The following is a 21900-nucleotide window of genomic DNA, read 5'->3' as shown; positions in this document are numbered from 1 at the left end:
CACATAGCTAGCATGGGCTGGGTTCACTTCTTCTTCCTGCTGCCCCTGAGATCTCTGGGATTTGCAGTCCAGAATCAGAACAGCAGGACTCTGCAGGGTTGCTCATCACTTCCTTTTCCTAGTTCCAGGTGCTGCTGTGATTTGTAATCCACAGTCGCAGCCAGCACTAAATTTCAGTAAGTTTAGCTGGGCAGGGCAGCTCTGTAATCAGGAGAAGTGGGGGTTAAAACACAGAAAGGGGGAGTTTAACCCTCCTCCTTGGGCCCAGACTCCAACCAGGGTTTTCCAGGAGAGCGGGGGCAGCCCCCAACACCACCCCCCCACTCCCCGCCCTCATGTCAGGTGCTGAGCTTTCCCCCAGCAGAGTTGTGCCGACAGATCTCCATCACAGCCCTCTACACAGTTCCCCACTCGAAGCAGCTCTTCATGGATGATGCCCAGTTACTACTGCTATGGTCAATCGTTCTGTGTTGACCGGGACCTGAGAGGTAAACCGTCCAACAGCCCCTGACGTCAAAAAGCCAGATCAGGAGGAGGGAGGGCTCTGCCAGGTGTGCAGGTGCCGTGCGGGGAACGGGGCACGGTTCAATGGAAGTGCCATGGGGTGGCCGGGAACAATGGACCCGAGCACAAGGCAGTGATGGGTTATTGTGAGCGGGCTCACTGGGTTGCAGTGACATGACCGCATGTCATGGAGCAACCAGCAAGTCTGTGCTCCTCCCGCAGCTCCCAGCCCTATAAGTACCAGGGTCCCAGCCACAGGGTCCATCACCTGTGAGACTCAACCTCTCCCTGCTGATCTTCTCTGCAGACTCTGCAATCCCAGTGCATCTCCAGCCATGAAGTTCCTCTACCTCGTGTTTGCTGTTTTCTTGCTGGTCTCCTTGGCCGCTCCAGGTAAGACAGCGGCCAGGCGGGGCTGGGCCCGAGGGAGGGCAGAGGGGCCGTGGCAAGGACAGGCAGGTCTTGCCCTGGGGCACTAGGCAGTGCTAGGAAGGTGCGTGCCAGCACGAGGGTGAGCACAGCATGGGTGCCAGCTGTCTGTGTGTGCTATTGCTACTGGGCACTCCCGAGCCTCTGGATCCCGGGTCTCTTAGAGAGAGTCCTTTGGGATGGGGGGAGGGGGCTCCCCGGACGGGCCATCACAACTCCCCCTTCTCAGCCACCGATTCGGATCCCAGCGGCCAACCCCTCTGTCCTGGGAGCCTGCGGTGCAGCCCCTGCATGCAGCTGGGCAGCACGGGTCTGGTTGCGAGAGGCTCCCAGCACGCAGGAGGCCACGTGTCTCCTTCTGCCTCGCAGACTGGTTTTGTGCAGGTCTCTCCCGCTCCTCTCTCTTGCCTCTGTCAAGCTCTGCAGGCTCCCCTGCCTCACGCTGCCCCCCGTGCCCCTCGGCCCATGTGGTGCTCCACGAGAGAGACCTGGGACATGGGCACTGGCAGCAACCCCTCCGTCTGCTGCATGCACGTTCCCAGCCCCTGCCTTCTTGCTGACCCTGCCATCTCTCAGGAGGTCCCGGTGCTGGCCCTGCTTGGAGCCATGGGTTTCTAGGGGAGAAGGTGGCCAGTCAGGAATAGCAGTCCTCCCCCAAGGTGACCAGTGCTTTTGCTCGATGCCAATGAGCTGCCTTTGGGCCCCGAGTGCCCCAGATCCGTCAGGATCAGCTGTGCCTGAGCACGACCCGGCAGCACCGGGGATGTTGGAGAAAGCCAGTCGGGGTCTGTCGAGTGTGGACTCCAGCCCCAGCCCTGCCCCAGGGGGTCTTGTCGGGGTGGCACCACCTGCCCAGCGCAGCTCTTGATCTCCTCCCGGCTCAGCCTGCTCTCTTACACTCTCTCTCTCGCTCTTGTGCAGCCTTGGGGGGGCCAAAGCTCCCCTGTATGGGTCGGTGCGTGAAGAAGTGCGACAAGGGCGAGTTATTTTCTTACACTTATGACTGCAAATTACTTTGCTGCACCCGCCTGAAGAAAGGGCACTGAGCGCAGCGGCCCCGAGCACCGAGGACGAGCAGCATCAGCATTGGCAGGAGTGACTCGACGGCGCGGCCGAGATGGTGCTGACTCCTCTCATTAAATCTGAGCAGATGTAGCTTTGGCGTGTGCTGCGTGGTCACTCTCCCTTCATGCATCTCCTGTGAAGTGTCAGGAACGGTCTCAGAGCCCTGGGCTGCAACTCCTTAGCGGCTGGTCTCTGTTGGCCCAATGACAGCTCGAAAAAACCCCTGATCTGTGCAGACAACCTGGCACAGGAGGCGGAAACAGTCCATAGAAGCATCCCCTTCAGATGCCCACACACGATCTGGGCTGGTGGCAGGTGCTGGGTGGGCAAGGGCCAATTTGGGAAAAGCTTGTGGCCTTTTGGCTATGAAGGGGTGAGGTCCCCTCTCCAGGGACCTGCTGATGAGCTTCAGACCTTCTCCTAAGCCCAGCCTTTGTCTTCTCATTGTAGGATTGCCTTTCTCCTAGCCATCCTCACCCTCCTTCATGGAAGTCAGAGGGCTGATTTCCTTCCTACTGAACCCAACTACGCCTGCGGGTTCCTCTGGTTTGATGTAATGCTTCCTCCTGCTACTTATCCTGCTAGTATTCTGGGGCTTGGTGAAGAGCAGGTCCCTATTTAGTTTGTTCACCCCCTTCCTGAGTTTACAGACCTTCATCAGATCCCTGCTTCTCATACCCCGTTTAGCTTCTCCTGGTATGTCAGCTGCTATAGACCCCAGATCATCCTGGTTGCCCTTCTCTGGACCTTTTCCAATTCTGCTACATCCTTTCTCAAGATGCAGAGACCCGACCTGCACGCAGCATTCAAGACCTGGGTGCTCCATGGCCTTCTGTCGTGGCAAGACGGGGCTTTCTGCTTGTCTTTCAATTCCTTTCTTCAGCGGTGCTCATCCTTTGTGTCTGGTCGGCTGGATGGGCTGTGCACAGTCCCTCCACGGGCTGGATCCAGCCAGCGGCCCCAGTCCAGCCCTGTGGGGCCCCATCCAGCTGTGCATGGGAGGGGTGAGGGGCAGCCCAGCCTGATCCAGCCATGTGGGGAAAGCCCCAAGGGGAGAGGAAGGGGTATGACCCAGTACAAATCCAGTCCCATGGGGGGAATTTGGTGTGGTCCAAACACAACCTGGCTGGGTGGAGGGGAAACGGTTGCAGCCCGGCCCCAACCTGACTGAGCCAAGGGAAGGAGGAGTGGCTCAGCCCCGTGGAGGGTGGGTAAGTGGGCATGGCCTGCTGCTAAGACACGCAGGGGGGACGGGGTGTGATGCTCTGTATAACGGGCATCGTGGCACAATGCGTTCCTGCCTCATGGGGTCAGCTTGAACCCCAGAGAAGAGCCATGCCTGTGGTTCATCTAAAGCAGCAGTTCTCAACCTTTTGAGACTCAAGGCACCCCATGCTGCACTCAAGCCCCCCCTTGAAAATTGTCAGCTTTCAGTTTGCACTTGATTTTTGACTACAGAAAATATAATAGAGCAATTCTGCTGCAAAGGAGTCAGAAAGATCACCAGAGGTCAGAATGGTCTTAACACTATGGGAAAACTTGGGTTCTGCTTTGAAATCTCTGGGTTTATCTCGTGGATGATGTTTGCGCACCTAGCAGTGCTAACATTGCAAAGGCCTCTGCAGCACCCCTGAAAGGATCTTGAAGCACCCTGGTCGGGAATCAGGAAAATGAGTGTCCTGGATGGTATTTGCAAGGGGCTGCACAGGTGACACGGTAGAAAAGTCTAATGTGGAAATCTTTACAAGTTGTGTTATTGGGAAATGAAGGAAATTCTCAGGGTCTGGTCATAAAGGATGGGCATTAGCTCCCTGTCTGTAAAACCTTTTTCCTCTTCTCCCTTCACTCCAGGAATGATCTAGGTTCAGTCGCCTGTTGATGTGTGCGAGAGACAGAACAATGCTTGACATGATAAGAAGACTGTCGCCACTAAATGTAATAATTTACGTAACTGTGCCCATTTATCCAACTATTGTGTCATCTCATCATCACGGACCTTCATCTCTGTGGCAGACTCTATTGCTCCTAGACAGTCGTGCTGCCCTCCTTTGTGCATGAGCACCGAGACGTCAACTTTAGTGGGGTTCCTAGGCGGTAATGTAATAAATAATGATAATAATAAATAAATAGGAATAATAATCTTTCAGGCGTCTTTCAGATACAGTTGCAGAAGAAAAGGAGTCTGACACTGAATGAAACCAACGTTACTCAGGGTTTTTTTCTTTTAATGGCTCTTGATGTTAGCCTCAGCATTTCCAGCTCTTGTACTAAAATGGGCATAGTTGCAAGTTGAAACACCAATTTTTTTTTAAACACTACAATTCATATGATTTCATGAGAGATCTGAGGGACCCAATCCAGGTAGCTTAACAGAAACAACAGCAAGAGTTGACTTGACTGGTGTGCAAATAGCTTTACGGGAGAGAAATTCATGTTCAAATCAGCAGGTCCGGATGATCTCCACCCCAGGGTGCTGAGGGAATTAGCAGAGGTCATGGCGGGAACCCAGCACGGCTTTACGAGCACTCGTGGTGCTCTGGTGTGGTGCCGGAGGACTGGAAAAAGGCCAATGTGGCCCCCATTTTCACAAAAGGGAGGAAGGAGGGCCCAGGGAACTATAGGCCAGTTAGTCTTACCTCGGTCCTGGGGAAGCTCTTTGAGAAAATTATCCAGGTGCACGTCTGCGAGGGGCAGCAGGGGAGATTATGCTTAGGGGCAACCAACATGGGTTCATTAGAGGCAGGTCCTGTCAGACCAACCTGGTGGCCTTCTACGACCAGGTCACAAAATCCTTAGACGCGGGGGTAGCAGTGGACGTGGTCTTTCTGGACTTCAGGAAGGCGTTCGACACTGTCTCTCACCCCGTTCTCATTAAAAAAATAGGCAACTTGTGGTGTCGACACCTACACAGTCAGATGGGTCACAAATTGGCTGGAGGGTAACACCCAGAGAGTGGTGGTGGATGGGTCTTATTTGACTTGGAGGGATGTGGGCAGTGGGGTCCCCCAGGGCTCAGTCCTTGGGCCTGCGCTGTTCAACATCTTCATCAACGACTTGGACAAGGGGGTGAAAAGCACCTTGTTCAAATTCCCAGACGACACTAAGATATGGGGGGAAGTGGGCATGCTAGAAGGGAGGAATAGGCTGCAATCGGACCTGGGCAGGTTACAGGGGTGGGCAGATGAGAACAGGATGGGTTTCAACACTGACAAGTGCAAGGTGCTGCACCTGGGGAGGAAGAACCAGCGGCACACCTACAGGCTGGGGAACTCCCTTCTCGTCAGTGCAGAGTCAGAAAAGGATCTTGGAGTCATTATTAATGCCAAGATGAACATGGGCCGACAGTGTGGGGACACGGTCAGGAAGGCTAACCGCACCTTGTCATGCATCCGCAGATGCATCTCGAGCAGGTCCAAGGAGGTGATCCTCCCCCTCTATGCAGCACTGGTCAGACCGCAGCTGGAGTACTGCGTCCAGTTCTGGGCACCGCACGTCAGGAGGGATGTGGACAGCATGGAGAGGGTCCAGAGGAGGCCACTCACAAGATCAGGGGCAGCAGGGCAGGCCCTACGAGGAGAGGCTACGGGACCTGAACCTGTTCAGCCTCCGCAAGAGAAGGCTAAGAGGGGACCTGGTGGCCATCTATAAACTGGCTAAGGGAGACCAGCAGGCAGTGGGAGAGTCCCTGTTCCCCCAAGCACTACTGGGAGTAACAAGGAATAACAGCCATAAGTCGATGAAGAGTAGATTCAGACTAGAGATCAGGAGGCACTGCTTCACAGTCAGGGCGGCTAGGAGCTGCAACCAACTTCCAAGGGAAGTGGTGCTGGCTCCTACCTTGGGGGTCTTCAAAAGGAGGCTAGATAATCACCTAGCTGGGGTCGTTTGACCCCAGCATCCTTTCCTGCCATGGCAGGGGGGACTTGATGATCTGCTTAGGTCTCTTCCAATCCTACCAACTATGAAACTATAATACTGCATGTTGAAGGGCTGTGTAATCGAGCAGGGAAAGGAATACCTCTACTCCTGCTACAAAAAACTCAGAAAAATTCAAGTTAGAAATAAGGTACAACATGTAGCAGAGGGCAGTTAGCCACTGGACTGAGCTGCATGGAAAAGTGACTGCATTTCTGTTTCTTGACATCTTCAGGTTAAAACTGGAGGCCTTTCTGGAAGATCTGCTTCATTCAGCTACAGTCTACTGGGTACCAGGGCAGGGGCGCTCCCTTCTGGGGTACCCACCGTACTGAGCGCTGGGGGACTGGGTTGAACGGTCCGGCCCGTGTTAGGCCTATCTATATCACCGATTCTCAACCAAGGTGCCATGAGACTTTGGAGGGTGCTACACAATATTTGCACTGTTAGGTGTGCAAACGCCTATGCAATGATCTGAAAGGTCAACCCAGGGATTTCAAATGGGAACCCAGAGCGTCTGAACCACTCTGACGTGTTGGGGTCTTTCTGGGTTCTTTGCAACAGCAGAATTGCTCTAGGGTTTCTCCTAACTCAAGAAAAGAGTGCAAGCAAAGAGCTGGCATTTTCCAAGGAGCACCTGGAGTCTAAGGAGGTTGAGAACAATTGGCCCAGATGATATAATAGACCTTTTGGTGTAAGTCCCTTCTCATAGATTGCATAGACAGATTTCACAGATTTCTAGGGGCGGAAAGGACCTATTAGGTCATCGAGTCCGACCCCCTGCTCCGGGCAGGACAGTCTCCTGACCGTCCATGTGTTTCCATCTCGATCTTCTGGTTTTGACTCCTAGCTCTTGCTCCAGCTTCTGACTCTGGTCAGACCCTCGGTGCTCCTTGATTTTGGTTCCCCGTTTGACCTTGGCTCTGGCTTCTGATCCCACTTAGCTCCCAGCTTACCTTGATCTGGCTTCAGCTTCTGGCACGTCCCGACCGTGGCTATGGTTCTGGTGCCCGAGCCCTTCGACCCCCTCCCACTCCTTGGGGAAACTAACCTGGGCTGCACCTGTGCCTCAGGTGTTTTGCCACTAGGCAATATTGCCCAAAGCCTGGTTCCCTACAGCGGGCAGGGCTTGCAAGCTGCCTCAGATGTAGCTGCTGTCTGCAGTGCAGAGCTGCCTGGGGAGCCCTGCGCTCCTCCGAGAGCGTTGGAGCAGCCAAATGAAAAAGCCAATGGAGCAGAATAAACACAGGCTGCAAGGGCTGGTGCCTGGGGCGCGCCGCTCGGGTACGGACTGACCTCCATTGAGTCTCTGCAGCCTTTTCCCCTCCAGCTCCTCTCTGCTGGGACTTCCCTGGCTCAGCATCCCAGAGCTCGCCTGCATGCTCAGAAACCACTGATTGCAGCATGACGCTGGGCTGCCCCAGCTGCCCGTCCGCTAGGACCTCGTCTGCATTCGCTCAGCTCCACTGAACCAGAGGAGAGGACAGCCCCCAGATCCCTGCGGTGGAGCTGAGTTGCCCTCATGTTCCCCAAGCCACTCGGCCTTTGGGTTCACTGGGGCGTGGGCAGGGGTCTAGCCCAGGGACTGCCTGAGCTCCTGCAGGCGTTGGACATCCTGCGGCAGGGCTGCAGACACAAGGCACAGCTTGTTCTTATGTGCCTCTGGGAAAACCGTACATGGGGAGGGCTTTCCTGCAGCACAAGTGGTGTCGGGCTGCCTTAAAGACTGATGGCAACACATTAAAATGCCCCACAGCAGACTCGCGGTGTGCTTAAGCACGCTCTGCTGCTTTGTTCACAGCCAGGTTTTCCCCACAGCTGCGCTTTCAGGCATTAGGAAACACGAGGATGCATTAGTGCAGCGGTTCTCCATCTTTTTTGCCCCTTGTGAGACTCAAAAGGTGCCCCTTGGCAAAAGCCAGCTCTGAGCTTTCACTCCTTTCTCGACGACAGAGCCGGTTTTCTGTTGCAAAGACCTCAGAAAGACCGTAGCAGGGCAGGACGGCTCTGACACCGCAGATTCCTGTTTGCAATCCCTGGGTTTAGCCTGCGACTCACGTGCAGGTGTTTGCACACCTAACAGTGCTAATATTGCACAGGAGCCCGTGGCGCCCTTAAAATAACCTCGTGGCACCCCAGGGTGCCACAGCAGATGATTTATGGAGCAAATCATAAGACTCATAGAAAATGAGGGTTGAAGTGACCTCAGGAGGTCACATCTAGTCCAACCCCCTGCTCAAGGCAGGACCGTCCCCAGTGACAGCATCCCAGACAAGGCTGTATCTAGCCAGATGTTAAAACCCTCCACGGGTGGAGAGTCCACAACCTCCCTGGTGTTAGACCTTATCCCTGTTATGAATAGGAAGGGAGCCAGGCACCCTTGGCCCATTCCCCCTCTGCACCTCCTGTCCTGTCCTACCAACTTCTGGGCTCTCTTTGCTCTGATCCCTGGGCTTCTTTTCCCTGGCTCTGCCCCATCCAGGCTACAGGACCCTGGCCCCAATCTCTGGGCTCCTTTACCCCAATCATGATCTCTGGTTGTGGTCCTGTTTAGGCTTCGGCTCATCTTTGGGCCCTGGCACTGCTTCTTCGGGCTCCCTGGCCCTGCTGACACCTGTCCTCCTGGGCTTTGACCTTAGGCCTCCTGTCCCGACCTACTCAGCCCTTCCTGGGCTCCAGCCTTGCAGCCCCTCCTCATGCTCATCCTTCTCTCGGCCTTTCCACCTCCACCCATGCTGGGCTCCAGGTCTCAGGTCCTCTCCACCCAGCCCCTCCTGGGCTCAGGCTTTCTCCCTCTGGGTCTGAAGCCCTCTACTCCTCTAGCCAATGCTCCCCACTTCCCTCTCGGGGCCAGCTGGGACCTCCTGACCTCCCCTTAAGTCCCTTCCACAAATCACCCACCGATTAAAACTGTAACCTCAGTAGTAAGCCCTCCAGCAGACACCACTGAACCCTCTCTGGGTCCTAACCTAGACAAAAGCTGCCTGCCTGCATGACCAGCCCTCTCTCTACCCCAGGTAATAGCCCCCAGTTCCCAGGCCTGCGGAGTTGCTTTCCCCAGCTCCAATGTTATACCAAAGGCTCTTCTCCTTGTGGCTCTCAGGGCTAAAATGCTGCTAAACCAGCTCAGGCCCTGGGCTTATCTGGTTCAAGCTGAGCCTCCTAATAGCCCTGCCATCATCACCTGCAGGCTGCTTCTCCAGCAGCCTTTCCTTCTGAAGTGACAGGTGCCATCTGGGAGCCTGTTGCAATGCTTTACTACCTTCCTAGTGAGAAAGTTTTTCCTGCTCTCTAACCTCAACTTCCCCTGCTGCAACTTGAGCCCGTTGCTCCTTCTGCCATCTGCCCCCACTGAGAACAGCCCAGCTCCATCCTCTTTGCAGCCCCCCTGCAGGGAGGTGAAGGCTGCTATTCAATCCCCCTCGGTCTTCTCATCTCCAGACTAAATCATCAACGATGTCTTGGAAACGCAGTTTGAAGCGACTGGCAGATTCATTCTGATTCTCCGTTGGATTTAAAGACGCATTTTTTTAAATCTATCCCTTCCCCTGGGGGACCTCTCAATCTCTCAAGGAGATGATGTAGCAGCATGGGTGTTTATTGCTACACACCACCCCCCAGCTTTTTGTTCTCGGTCTTCTGGCAAGGTCTTATTGCAAGCATCAACTGAGCAAAGTGTGAACCTCCACTTCCCTGGATCCAGCGAGATGCCCCGTTACGTCCATGTAATTAATGTGGTGATTGCGATTGTCAGGACAGGGCAGCTAGAGCCACCAGTTTAGGATGTCCTGAAGCAGGTGGATGAATTCACCCGTTCTGTGCAGCTTGGAGCATACATCTAGCATGAGGAACGGCAGCCAGCACTGGGGTCAATGCATAGCATCCTGCATTAAGGAGTGCATTAAAAGAAGAGCAGTTTCATTAAAGGGTGGAGGGGCCAGCCCACCTTTGCCATGTCTCCTTCATGGCTGGGGTTGCAGCCATGCATAAACCATGCATTCATGCACTAATTCCCTCCCTGGGCTCTCGGTTAGGAGCGGAGAGGAAATCCCATTCCCCCAGGTTCCCAATGACAGGTGCCTCTGATGTTGAGGGCAGAGAGGCAGAGCTGACATAGTGATAGCCAGGCCAGGCTACAAGGAACGAGCGGCGTGTGTACTGGAGAGGTGCACAATCACTCCGGGGTGTCATTGCTGGGGATGGACAAATGGGCTCCATATACTCATAGAACTGCTACCTGGTACTACAAGGGGTGCTTACATCCCTGTGGCAGAGCAAGCAAGCCTCTTCTATCTGCTCCTGCCCCAATCCAGACCTATGCAGCCCTCCGGGGCCACTCTGGAGACACCAGTGCTTGTCTCTGCTCACACGAGAGTGTTGCTGGGTTGCACAGAGTTGTGTAAGTCCCTGCTGTTAATAACCTGCCTCCTCGTGGTTCGGACACCCCGTGGGGCATCCCCACACCACGTCGACATTTAGACTGTTTTACTAACACAGCGAAGTGGAGCAACTGGAGTTTCGGGAGCCCGGTGTGAAGAGCCCCAGCGGGAGTTGGGCTCAGGAGGCAGGAGGAGGAGGGAAACCAGAGCTCGGACTCCTCCGTGCAGCAACCCCTGCCAGGAGGGCTGGCGGCGTGCTAGGGGAAGGGTGGGACTACATGAGGAGGGAGGCCGGGCGTGGGAGCCGGTGTGATAGTCATCAGCCCACGGCCTGATAGGATTCACTTTGGAGCTGAAAGACCAGAAGCTTTTCCCACGTCGGCCTCTGTCCCCCAGCACCTGCCACCAGCCCAGGTGATATGTGGGCAACCAAAGGGGTCGCTCGCAGGGACTGTGTTTGTGGCCCCGGTGCCAAGTTGCCTGCACAGATCAGGGTTGATCGCAGCCTTGACTGGGCCACCAGCCGCTATGGAGACATAGCCCGGGGCCCAGAGGACCTTTCCCAACGGGCTCCACGAGATGCATGCGGGGAGAGTGAACCACGCAGCACACGCCAAGGCTACATGTGCTCAGATTTAATGAGAGGAGTCAGCGCCATCTCGGCCGCGCCGTTGATCAGCTCCCGCCAATGCTGCTGCTGCTCTTCCTCGGTGCTCAGGGCCGCCGCGCTCAGTACCGTTTCTTGGGGCGGGTGCAGCAAATCAATTTGCAGTCATGGGTGATAGAAACCAACTCGCCCTTGTCGCATTTCTTTACGCACCGACCCCCACAGGGCTCCTTTGGCCCCCCCAAGGCTGCACAAGAGAGGGAGAGAGAGTCTAAGAGAGCAGGCCGAGCCGGCAGGAGATCAAGAGCTGCCCTGGGCAGGCGGTGCCACCCCGACAGGACCCCCTGGGGCAGGGCTGGGGCTGGAGTCCACGCTCGACAGACCCCGACTGGCTTTCTCCGACAGGCACAGCTGATCCTCAGAGAGCTGGGGAAGGGGGGGGGGGGTGCCCAGCTGCATGCAGGGGCTGCACCGCAGGCTCTCAGGACAGAGGGGTTGGCCGCTGGGACCCAAGTCGGTGGCTTGAGAAGGGGGAGTTGTGATGGCCCATCCGGGGAGCCCCCTCACCCCATTCCTTAGGACTCTCTCTAAGAGACCCAGGGGCCAGAGGCTCGGGGGTGCTCAGTAGCAATACCACATGCAGACAGCTGGCACCCATGCTGAGCTCACCCTCGTGCTGACACACACCTTTCCTAGCATTGCCTAGTGCCCCAGGGCAAGACCTGCCTGTCCCTGCCACGGCCCCTCTGCCCTCCCTCGGGCCCAGCCCCGCCTGGCCGCTGTCTTACCTGGAGCGGCCAAGGAGACCAGCAAGAAAACAGCAAACACGAGGTATAGGAACTTCATGGCTGGAGATGCACTGGGATTGCAGAGTCTGCAGAGAAGATCAGCAGGGAGAGGTTGAGTCTCACAGGTGGTGGACCCTGTGGCTGGGACCCTGGTACTTATAGGGCTGGGAGCTGGGGGAGGAGCACGGACTCACTGGTTGCTCCTTGACACGTGGTCATGTCGCTCCGACCCAGTGAGCCCGCTCACAATGACTCACACTTGCTGTGTGCCCGGGGCCATTGTTCCCGGCCATGCCGTGGCACTTCCATTGAACCGTGCCCCGTTCCCCGCACGGCACCTGCACACCTGGCAGAGTCCTCCCTCCTCCAGATCTGGCTTTTTGACGTCAGGGGCTGCTGGACAGTTTACCTCTCAGGTCCCGGTCAACACTGAACGATTGACCATAGCAGTAGTAACTGGGCATCACCCATGAAGAGCTGCTTCGAGTGGGGAACGGTGTAGAGGGCTGTGATGGAGATCTGTCGGCACAAGTCTGCTGGGGGAAAGCTCACCCCACAAAGGCAGGTGCCTTTCCCCTCCTGCCCCTCTGCAGCACAGACCCATAATCCTACAGTCTGTGGGTCTGGGTCGGTGTGATGGGAGTATAGGGCAGAAGCCATGGATGAGGCCCCCCTAGCAGCAACATCAAAGGAAGAGCACGTGTGATGAAGTCCTGTCTGAGACGATCTGACCTTTCAGGCACGGCAGACGGGGAGCATAATGCCAGCACTAAGAGTGTGGAGCTGCGGGGGCTCCTCTGTTATGGCCTTGCCAATACTTAATGACCATAGCTGGGGAACTATGGGTCACTCTGCAGCCCTCCCAGCACTGTTTTCCAGCAGGTACCAGTCCAAGGAAGTGCAATTTTAAAGGACAGATCATAAGATCATAGGAAAGCTGGGTTGGAAGAGCCCCTGCTCAAGCTAGAATCATCCCTAACTAAACCATTGCACTCAATTGTCTGGTCAACCTGCTCATTAAAACATCCAAGGATGGAGATTGCACCATTTCTCCAGGCAGCCTGTTCCAGTGCTGGACCATGCTCAGAGTTAGAAAGTTCCTCCTAACATTCAACCTCAATTTCCCCTGCTGCAGCTTGAGGCCATTGGTCCTAGTCCTGTTTCCTACCGCCACGGAGAACAGCCTATCGCCATCCTTTCTTTTACATACTTAAAAACTGTTATCACCCCTCCCCTCCCCAGTCTTCTCTTCCAGGGTGAACAACCTTACTTCTTTCAGCCTTTCCTAATAAGTAGGGGTCTACCCAACCTGAGGAGGTGGCTGGCTGATTTTGTGAGGAGATCATGGGGCCAGCCCCCAGTTTTGCAGGCTGATTGCACCAGGGCCCCCGCATGCCTCTGATTGCCTGAGAGACCACAATGGTCATGTCCCGTCCCCGTCTCCCCCTGAATTTTATTTTCAGGAAGTTGGGTTTTTTGTGGATTTCACAGGCAAGCCCGGAAGATTTTGAAGTATGCTGGGGAAAACTTCCTGGTGCAAGTGTTGGAGAGACCAACTAGGGGCCGTGCTCTTCTTGACCTGCTGCTCACAGACAGGGAAGAATTGGTGGGGAATGCAGTAGTGGATGGCAACTTAGGCAGCAGCGACCACGAGATGATTGAGTTCAGGATCCTGAGGAAAGGAAAGATGGAGAGCAGCAGAGTAAGGACCCTGGACTTCAGAAAAGCAGACTTGGACTTGCTCAGGGAACTCATGGGCAGCATCCCTGGGAAGACAGTCTGAGGGGGAGAGGAGCCCAGGAGAGCTGGTTGTATTTTAAAGAAACCTTCCTGAGCGTGCAGGAACAAACCATCCCAATGTGTACGAAGACTAGCAAGTACAGCAGAAGACCAGCTTGGCTTAGCAGGGAACTCTTCAGTGAGTTATACCACAAAAAGGAAGCTTACAAGCAGTGGCAACTTGGACAAACAACTAGGGAGGAGTATAAGAATATTGCTCAGGCATGAAGGGATGAAATCGGAAAAGCCAATGTGCAACTGGAGTTGCAACTAGCAAGGGATGTGAAGGGTAACAAGAAGGGTTTCTACAAGGATGTTAGCAACAAGAGGAAGGTCAGGGAAAGTGTGGGTTCCTTACTGAATGGGGGAGGCAACCTTGTGACGGATGATACGGAAAAGACTGAAGCGCTCATTGCCCTTTTTCACCTCAGTCTTAGTAGGCAAGATCAGCTCCCAGAGAGGCCCTGGATGATTGGAAAAGGGCAAGAATAGTATCCCTCTTTAAGAAGGGAAAGAAGGAGGATCCAGGGAACAACAGACCTGTCAGCTTCACTTCAATCCCTGGAAAAATTATGAAACAGATCCTCAAGGAATCCATTTCTAAGCAACTGGAGGAGAAGGTGATTGGGAATGGTCAGTATGGATTCACCAAAAGCAAGTCATGCCTGACCCACCCGATTGCCCTCTGTGATGAGATGTCTGGCTCTGTGGATGTGGGGAGAGCAGATATGGTCTCCCACAACGTTCTTGCAAGCAAGCTGAGGAAGTCTGGGTGGGATGTATGGACTGTACGGTAGACAGAAAACTGGCTGGGTTGTTGGGCTCAGAGGGTAGTAGTCAATGGCTTGATGTCTAGTTGGCAGCTGATCCCAAGTGGAGCTCCCCAGGGGTCAGTCCTGGGACCAGTTTTGTTCAATATCTTCATCCATGACCTGGAAGATGGCACAGAGTGCACCCTCAGCAAGTTTGCAGGTGACACCAAGCTGGGGGAAGTAGTAGACATGCCTCAGGATAAAGCTAGGATACAGAGAGACCGTGACAAATTGGAGGATTGGGGCCAAAAGCAATCTCATGAGGTTCAACAAGGACAAGTGCAAAGTCCTGCACTTAGAACAGAACAGTCCCATGCACCAGCATGGGCTGGGCTGACTGGTTGGGCAGCAGCTCTGCAGAAAAGGACCTGGGGGTGACAGTGGACAAGAAGCTGAATATGAGCCAGCAGTGTGCACTAGTTGCCAAGAAGGCTGCACTGGTAGGAGCATTGCCAGCAACTCAAAGGGAGTGATTATTCCCCTCTGTTCAGTCCTGGTGGGGCCACATCTGGAGTACTCAGTGCCATGGCAAGAAAGTTGGGCACTTGGGGCAAAGCCTAGTACCCAGCAGCAGCCTACCCTCACCCCACCCATAGATCTGGGAGGCACACATCCCCCCCTCCGGCATGCTTGCCCCGGAGTTCACGCAGTGGCAGAAGCCTCCCTCCCCCCGTCCCCATGTCCCCACAAGCTATCCACTCATGGCTCTGTAGCGCACCCCGCCCCGGCTGGGCAGCAGCTGTTGGCGCCCCTTGGCTTTGGTGCCCGGGGCGGTCATCCTGCCGCAGAACCCCCGGGTGGCCGGTCAGCCCCCAGCTCAGGGGGAGGCTGCCCCAGGGCTTCCCAAACTAGCCCTGGTTTGTGGGCTGACTAGACATCTTGGGGTGTCTGAATATGCTTGTCCGGCTTGGCCCTTCCAGCCTCAGCCCATTTTTCTCTTGGCGGGGGCCCATAGCCTAGGCCCACAGCACCAGACCTGGCTGCACCAACTCGGCCCTCCATGGGCTTTGTTTGCCCTACTCTGGGCTCTGAGCCCACTAGCCCCCATACTCTGCCCTGCCCTAGGCTCTGGGCCCACCGGCCCCTGCATTTTGCCCTGCTCTGGGCTTGCTACTTCCTCAAAATGCCTCGGTTTCCTGGCCATGCCCCTTGCTGGTCAGCAGCTTTCCAAAGCACTCACAGGCAATAACTGATTTGACTTGTTACATGAAGCCTCAGGGTGACCTGTGCCTGCTGGACCTGGGAGGTTTCAGTGTAAGCCCCCAGATCCCGTTATTGCTGTCACTGCTGGCTCTGGGGTGAGTGTTTTCTCAAGTCTTTTCCTCCTTGAGTCTGTGCCTGACCCCAGGGTTTGCTCCCCACTCTCAGTAATGGGGTAGGAGCCCCATTACAGTTAGATATTAGGAAAAACTTTCTCATGAGTGGGGTAGTAAAGCCCTGGAACAGGCTCCCCGGAGAGGTGGTGGACTCTCCATCCTTGGAGGTTTTTAATACCTGGCTAGACAAAGCCTTGGCTGGGATGATGTAGTTGGGGCGGGTCCTGCTTGGAGCAGGGGGTTGGACTAGATGTGACCTCCTGAGGTCAACCCTCATTTTCTATATTTCTATGATTTTGCAGGCAACGCAGATTTTGCGATTTCCGCAAAATTGCGATTTTGGTAGGTCCTTACTCATAAGTCTTGCTTCCCAAGTCTCTAATCTTTTCTGCACTGGACTTTTTCCAAACTATCCACATTCTTCTCGAAGGGTGGGAGCCAGAACTGGACACAGTCCTCCAGGCAAGACCGCAGCAGTGAAAGCAGACGAGTCACTTCCCTGGATTTGCAAGTGATGCTTCTCTTACCCAGTCTGCGATGGGAGCTGTCTGCAGCCGCAGAACGGTGTGGGAGTGCCGGGTATTTCCCACACTTCTGGGCTTCGATCGTTGCCGTATGTGACCCGGCACGATTCTTCCCCTTCCTGTTGCTACAGGCGTCAGGGTTTTTTTCACCATCCCCAGAAGCGCTGGGTTTTGCCTGCAACCAGGGCAGGGACCTGTGACTGAGGTGTGCCAGTGCTTCGGCTGGAGCTAAACCCAGAGGTTGCTGCTAGAGGGTCTTGCCCCTCTGCTTGGCATCAGGGCAACCATCATGTTTGGCATCAGGAAGGAATGTTTTCCCGTGGTCAGATTGGTACCAAGAATAGCGGGGTGGGGAGTGGTTGGTACCAGGGGTCTGGTCCTCTTCTTTGGATCTCTCTCATGTATTTAATAGCCTTGCTGTGGCTGTATGCTGACAATGCCCTCCTCCCCCTGTATTACCTGTGTCAGGATAGGCTGTTTTTGCTGTCCATGAGCTGTCTGCCTTATAGTTGTGTGACCGATTAGTTTGTGGAGCTTTGGAATAGTTTAGACGAGCGCTTGTTTGGAAAGGTTTGCATAGGGATATGCCTGCTTTGAGCAGCGGGCTGGGCTAGATGACCTCCTGGGTTCCCTTCAACACCTACTTTTCTGTGATCCTATGAAGCTAAACCCAGCCCCCAGCTAGCCAAGGGCATGCAGATGTCAGCATCTGGATGGGAAGGTGCAGGAAGTGCAGAAGTGTGTGGATGCCTGTAAATAAAGGAGCGGAGCTGGAGGATCCATGAACTCCTTCAGTGTTGGGCATTCCTCTTCTGTCAAGGATGCACTCATCATTGGGAGACTCAAACTCTGATGACGGTTGCTGCAGCAAGCACATGGGCCCCAGAGCGGACTAGAGCTGGTTTTGGTTGCTTTGAAAATATGCTTTCCTCCTATGTTGAGAAGTGCAAGGTGAGGCTCATAGGGAGAAATAACCTCAGCTCTACATGCACGGTGCTGGGTTCAGAATTAGCGCCACGACTCAAGAAGGAAACCTTGAAGTCATCGCAGATGACTTGCTAAAAATGTCCACTCGGTGCTCAGCAGTGACTAAAATGTTAATGAAATTTGGGCATCGTAAAGAAGAGCTAGGGTCGTCAACCTCCACCCTGCAAAGCCTGGGAAGCCATCCCACGGGGTGGCCTGCCACCCTCCACTGTTTCCAGTATCCCAAGCCCTGTGCGGTGGGTCAGAGATGGGCCATGACCTTCCTTCTGTGTGGCTAGATCAGGGCCAGGCTACAGCCCCTTCCCTCCACATGGCTGGGTTGGAGCCAGGCTAACCCCCTGCTCTCTTCGGGGCTGTACTACCCCCCTACACCCATGGCACTTGCTCAGGGGCAGCCCATGCCCAGTTCCTCCCCATACTCCCCACGGGGTCAAGCCACTTCCACTTCCCTCTCTCTGGCCAGGTCGGGGCCGGCCCATGTCCCTTCCCGTCCACCCAGCCAGGCTGGGGATAGGCCACATTCACTCCCCCCATGGTGTTGAACTGATGCCAGGTCATGCCCCTTCCCCTCCCCATGGGGCCAGGCCAGCTTCCTTCCCCCACGTGGCTGGATCAGGCTGGGCTGTCTTCGCCTCCCCTGTGCAGCCAGATGGGCCACACCGTGCCCAGCCCAGGTGCTCCATTGGGTCCCCTGGCTGGATCTAGCCCAAGGAGGGACCCCAGACAATGCCCATCCAGCCCACCAGATGCAAATGTTGAGCACCACTGAAGTTGGAAAGCAGAGAGCCATGTCTTGCCATGATAGAAATCGAGGGTGCACCCGTGTCTTGAATGCTGCGTGCAGGTCGGGTCTCTGCATCTCAAAAAACAGATGTAGCAGACTTGGAAAAGGTCCAGAGAAGGGCAACCAGGATAGTGTGGCACTTCCTGTGTTCCTATAGATCCCTCTAGATGGTTTCACTAACCCAGCAAAGTGGAGCAATTGGAGTTTGAGGAGCCCAGTGTGAACAGCCCCAGGGGGAGACAGCGGAAGTAGGAAGAAGGAGGAGGGAAACCAGCCCTCTGACTCCTCCATGATGGAGAGTTGGGGAGGGCTAGGAGAAGGGCCATCCTAGAATGAGACGGGAAAGGCTGGGCCGAGGAGAAGGCTGACGTTCATCAGTACATCCCTACAGAGAGTTGCCTTCACAGCCAGGAGATACGAGCTTTTCCTCCCTCAACCTCCACCCACCCGGGACCTGCCACCAAACCACATCATTTCTGGGCAACTAAAGGGAAAAACCAGATCATTTCTGGGCAACTAAAGGGAAACTGCCATGGGTTATGTTCCTTCCCCATGTATCATGTTGACTACACAGATCGGAGTCTTTTTAGAGACTTCACTGAGCCACCAGAGACCAGCCACTAGTGTCATAGCCCAGGGCCCAGAGAGTCTTCCCTGATATTGCACAGACACGCGTGCGGCGAGAGTGAACCACGTAGCACACGCCAAGGCTACATCTGCTCAGATTTAATGAGAGGAGTCAGCGCCATCTCGGCCGCGCCGTCGATCAGCTCCCGCCAATGCTGATGCTGCTCTTCCTCAGTGCCCGGGGCCGCCGCGCTCAGTACCGTTTCTTGGGGCGGGTGCAGCAAAGTAATTTGCAGTCGTAGGTGGAAGAAGCCACCTCGCCCTTGTCGCACTTTTTCACACACCGACCCCCACAGGGCTCCTTTGGCCCCCCCAAGGCTGCACAAGAGAGGGAGAGAGAGTCTAAGAGAGCAGGCCGAGCCGGCAGGAGATCAAGAGCTGCCCTGGGCAGGCGGTGCCACCCCGACAGGACCCCCTGGGGCAGGGCTGGGGCTGGAGTCCACACAGGACACAACCTACTGGCTCTCCACTGTTGGCCAGACCATCCTTGTCATGATCAGACACAGCCACTTCCCAGGGATCAGGGCAACAGGGAACCCAAAAGCAGCTCATAGACACGGAGGAGAGGGGCTAGTCACCATTGCTAAATGCCTTCCACCCCCAGATGCTGCCCCATACAGACCCACCCCTCCCAGGCCACCATCTGCCCTGACAGGAGCCCAGGACACCAAGCAGCGTCAGGCCCGGGACCTCCCAAGAGATGCCAGGGGCAGCGACGAGGCAAGGGGCACCTGGGAGCCGAGGGTGGCATCGCTGCCAGGTCCCTTCTTCTGAAGTCTCTTGCTGGGAGCAGGGCATGGGCCAAGAAGGGGACAGGGCAGTGTGGGGAGAGGCTGCAGAGATGGGGAGAGCAAGGAGGATGGAGAGACTCTGCAGAGAGCAGGAGACAGGGGCTGGGCGGGGGATGCTGGGTTGGGGCGATGGCTGGTTGAGGAGCAGGGATGGGGATGGCTGGTGGCAGAAGGGGAGAGGCAGGGTTGCATGAGGAGAGGCTTCTTGTGCCACAGTCAGTGTGAAGGCAGCCAGGAATGGAGAGAAGAGAAGAGAAGAAAGCGGGGTGGGTGGGAAGGGGGATGTGTAGGCTCCCACGGAGGAGCCCAGAGAGAGCCGGGCAGAGTAGAGAAGGAGAGGGCAGGGGCTGCGGGGCAGAGCCGGGTGACAGGAGGAGGTGACAGGAGGGGTTTGGGGAAGGAGAGGGCAGGGAGCACACCCCGTTTGTATCTGGCAGCCACCTACAACACCCCAGAGCTGGAAGTCCCTCCTGGTCCTAGGGAGGGACCCTGATCCCTGTGCACACTTGGAAGTGCATGGCTGCAGCATTGGTGGCCGAGGCTGTAGCTGCTGGGGAAGCTGGGACAGGGTGGCTGGGAGAGGACCAGTGAGGTTTTCCTCTGAATTGGACATATCCCTCAAACTGGAGGCTGCTGGGACACCCCTGAGGGCAGGGCAGAGCTTTCCTGCTCTGCCCTTCTGGATGTAGGGGCTGGCACCCCCACCCTTGGGGACCATCAACCCACTATAATGGTGCCCACACAAAATTGGCCTAATCGTGAGAGGAAGGCACCCAGCCTTCTGGCTGCCCTGAGCCTGTTGTTGCCCCAGCTGGGTGTAGGGGCAGCACCCGAGACGCCCTAAGGGAGGGTGTTGGCCCCTGGGGTCAGAGTTAGATGGTTTTAGGAGAAGAGGAAATTCTGGCAGTCTGTATGCAAAGCTCCCTGAGCCCAAATCCAAAAGGATTTGCTGTAATGCCACCCATCAGCATGTGCACATGCCAGACAGCCGGCATCCATGCTGTGCTCACCCTCGTCCTGGCACACACCTTCCTAGCATTGCCTAGTGCCCCAGGGCAAGACCTGCCTGCCCCTGCCACGGCCCCCTCCGCCCTCTCTCCGGCCCAGCCCCGCCTGGCCGCTGTCTTACCTGGAGCGGCCAAGGAGACCAGCAAGAAAACAGCAAACACAAGGTAGAGGAACTTCATGGCTGGAGATGCACTGGGATTGCAGAGTCTGCAGAGAAGATCAGCCGGGAGAGGTTGAGTCTCACAGGTGATGGATCCTGTGGCTGGGACCCTGGTACTTATAGGGCTGGGAGCTGGGGGAGGAGAATGAACTCTGATTTCGGAGGCCTCACTGTTTGCTCCATGGCATGTGGTCATGTCGCTCCGACCCAGTGATCCTGCTCACAATGTCTCACACCTGCCGTGTGCCCAGGCCCATTGTTCCTGGTGTCCCCGCGGCACTTCCATTGAACCGTGCCCCGTTCCCCACACGGCACCTGGACACCTGGCAATATCCTCCCTCCTCCAGATCCGGCTGCCTGGGGTCAGGGGCTGCTGGACGGTTTACCTCTCAATTCCCCAGGAAACACAGAGCCATTGTCTGTAGCCGCAGTGAGTGGGGAGCGTCCTTACAGAGCTGCTTCAAGTGGGGTGTTGTGTGCAAGAATAGGATGGAGATCTGTTGGCATGGCTCTGCTGGGCAAGATTGCCATCGCAAAGACAGGGGCCTTTCTCCTTCCGCTCCATTAAATATTTCTCATCCGTGGGTAGATTTTGATGCATTAAATTTTGCATCGGCAGGGTGGGAAGTAAGAGGGAGGGAAGCTCCCTGCTTCCCTGGCATGGAGTATGCTCCCCAACACCCGAGCTTAGCCTGGTTTGTCAGCACACGTGCATGAGCCTTCTTCGCACGAGCTGACTTGAACATTTCCGGCAGAGTCGCGCCTGCTGGGATCAGGCTGGCTGGTGACCAACATGTCCCTCAAGCCCGCGTCCGTTCCAGTGCTGAGCAAGGAGTCGGGCTGGCTGGTTTCTTGCTGGGGTTTCTGTGAGTCCGTCCACCAGCCAGGTGCCTGGCCAGGTGCACTTCTCAGCTCCCCAGCTCTACAGCTTAATGTGTTGCAGGGTACCACAACCCTACCACAACCAGTTCCTTGACCGTCCACGTGGAGATGATGGTGGAAGTCAGAGCCCCCGGCCTACCTGGGGCTTTGCCAGGCTCCCTGCCTTCTTCACAAGAGGCGATCAGGGAACGAAGGCTCCCTGTAAGATGGAGCTACCGAACTTCCAGGCTTCGAGGAGCTGGGGCCTGGGGATCTGGCAGTCTCAGAAGATGCTGCCTGGGGATTTGGGAAGGTGAGAGGGAAGCAAGCAGAAGAAGCTTATCTTTAGTTTCTTCAAAACAGAACTGTGCAAAGTTTCCTCCCATGACAAAAGTTCAGATTTTTGTCCCAATTTGAGACAACTTCTTTAACCAAAAATTGAAATTATTAACAGGAGGGAAAACAACTTTTCCAGGCAGCTCCACTTTGGCTAGGTCAAATGCGCCGATACGTTTTGCCTTCCACCTTCCTACTGCTCTGTCTTCATTTAAGCGCATGAGACAG

Source organism: Alligator mississippiensis, chromosome 1 (assembly GCF_030867095.1).
Source record: "Alligator mississippiensis isolate rAllMis1 chromosome 1, rAllMis1, whole genome shotgun sequence".
Taxonomy (NCBI): Eukaryota; Metazoa; Chordata; order Crocodylia; family Alligatoridae; genus Alligator; species Alligator mississippiensis.
The sequence above is the reverse complement of the archived record's forward strand: the minus strand, read 5'-3'. Positions refer to the sequence as shown.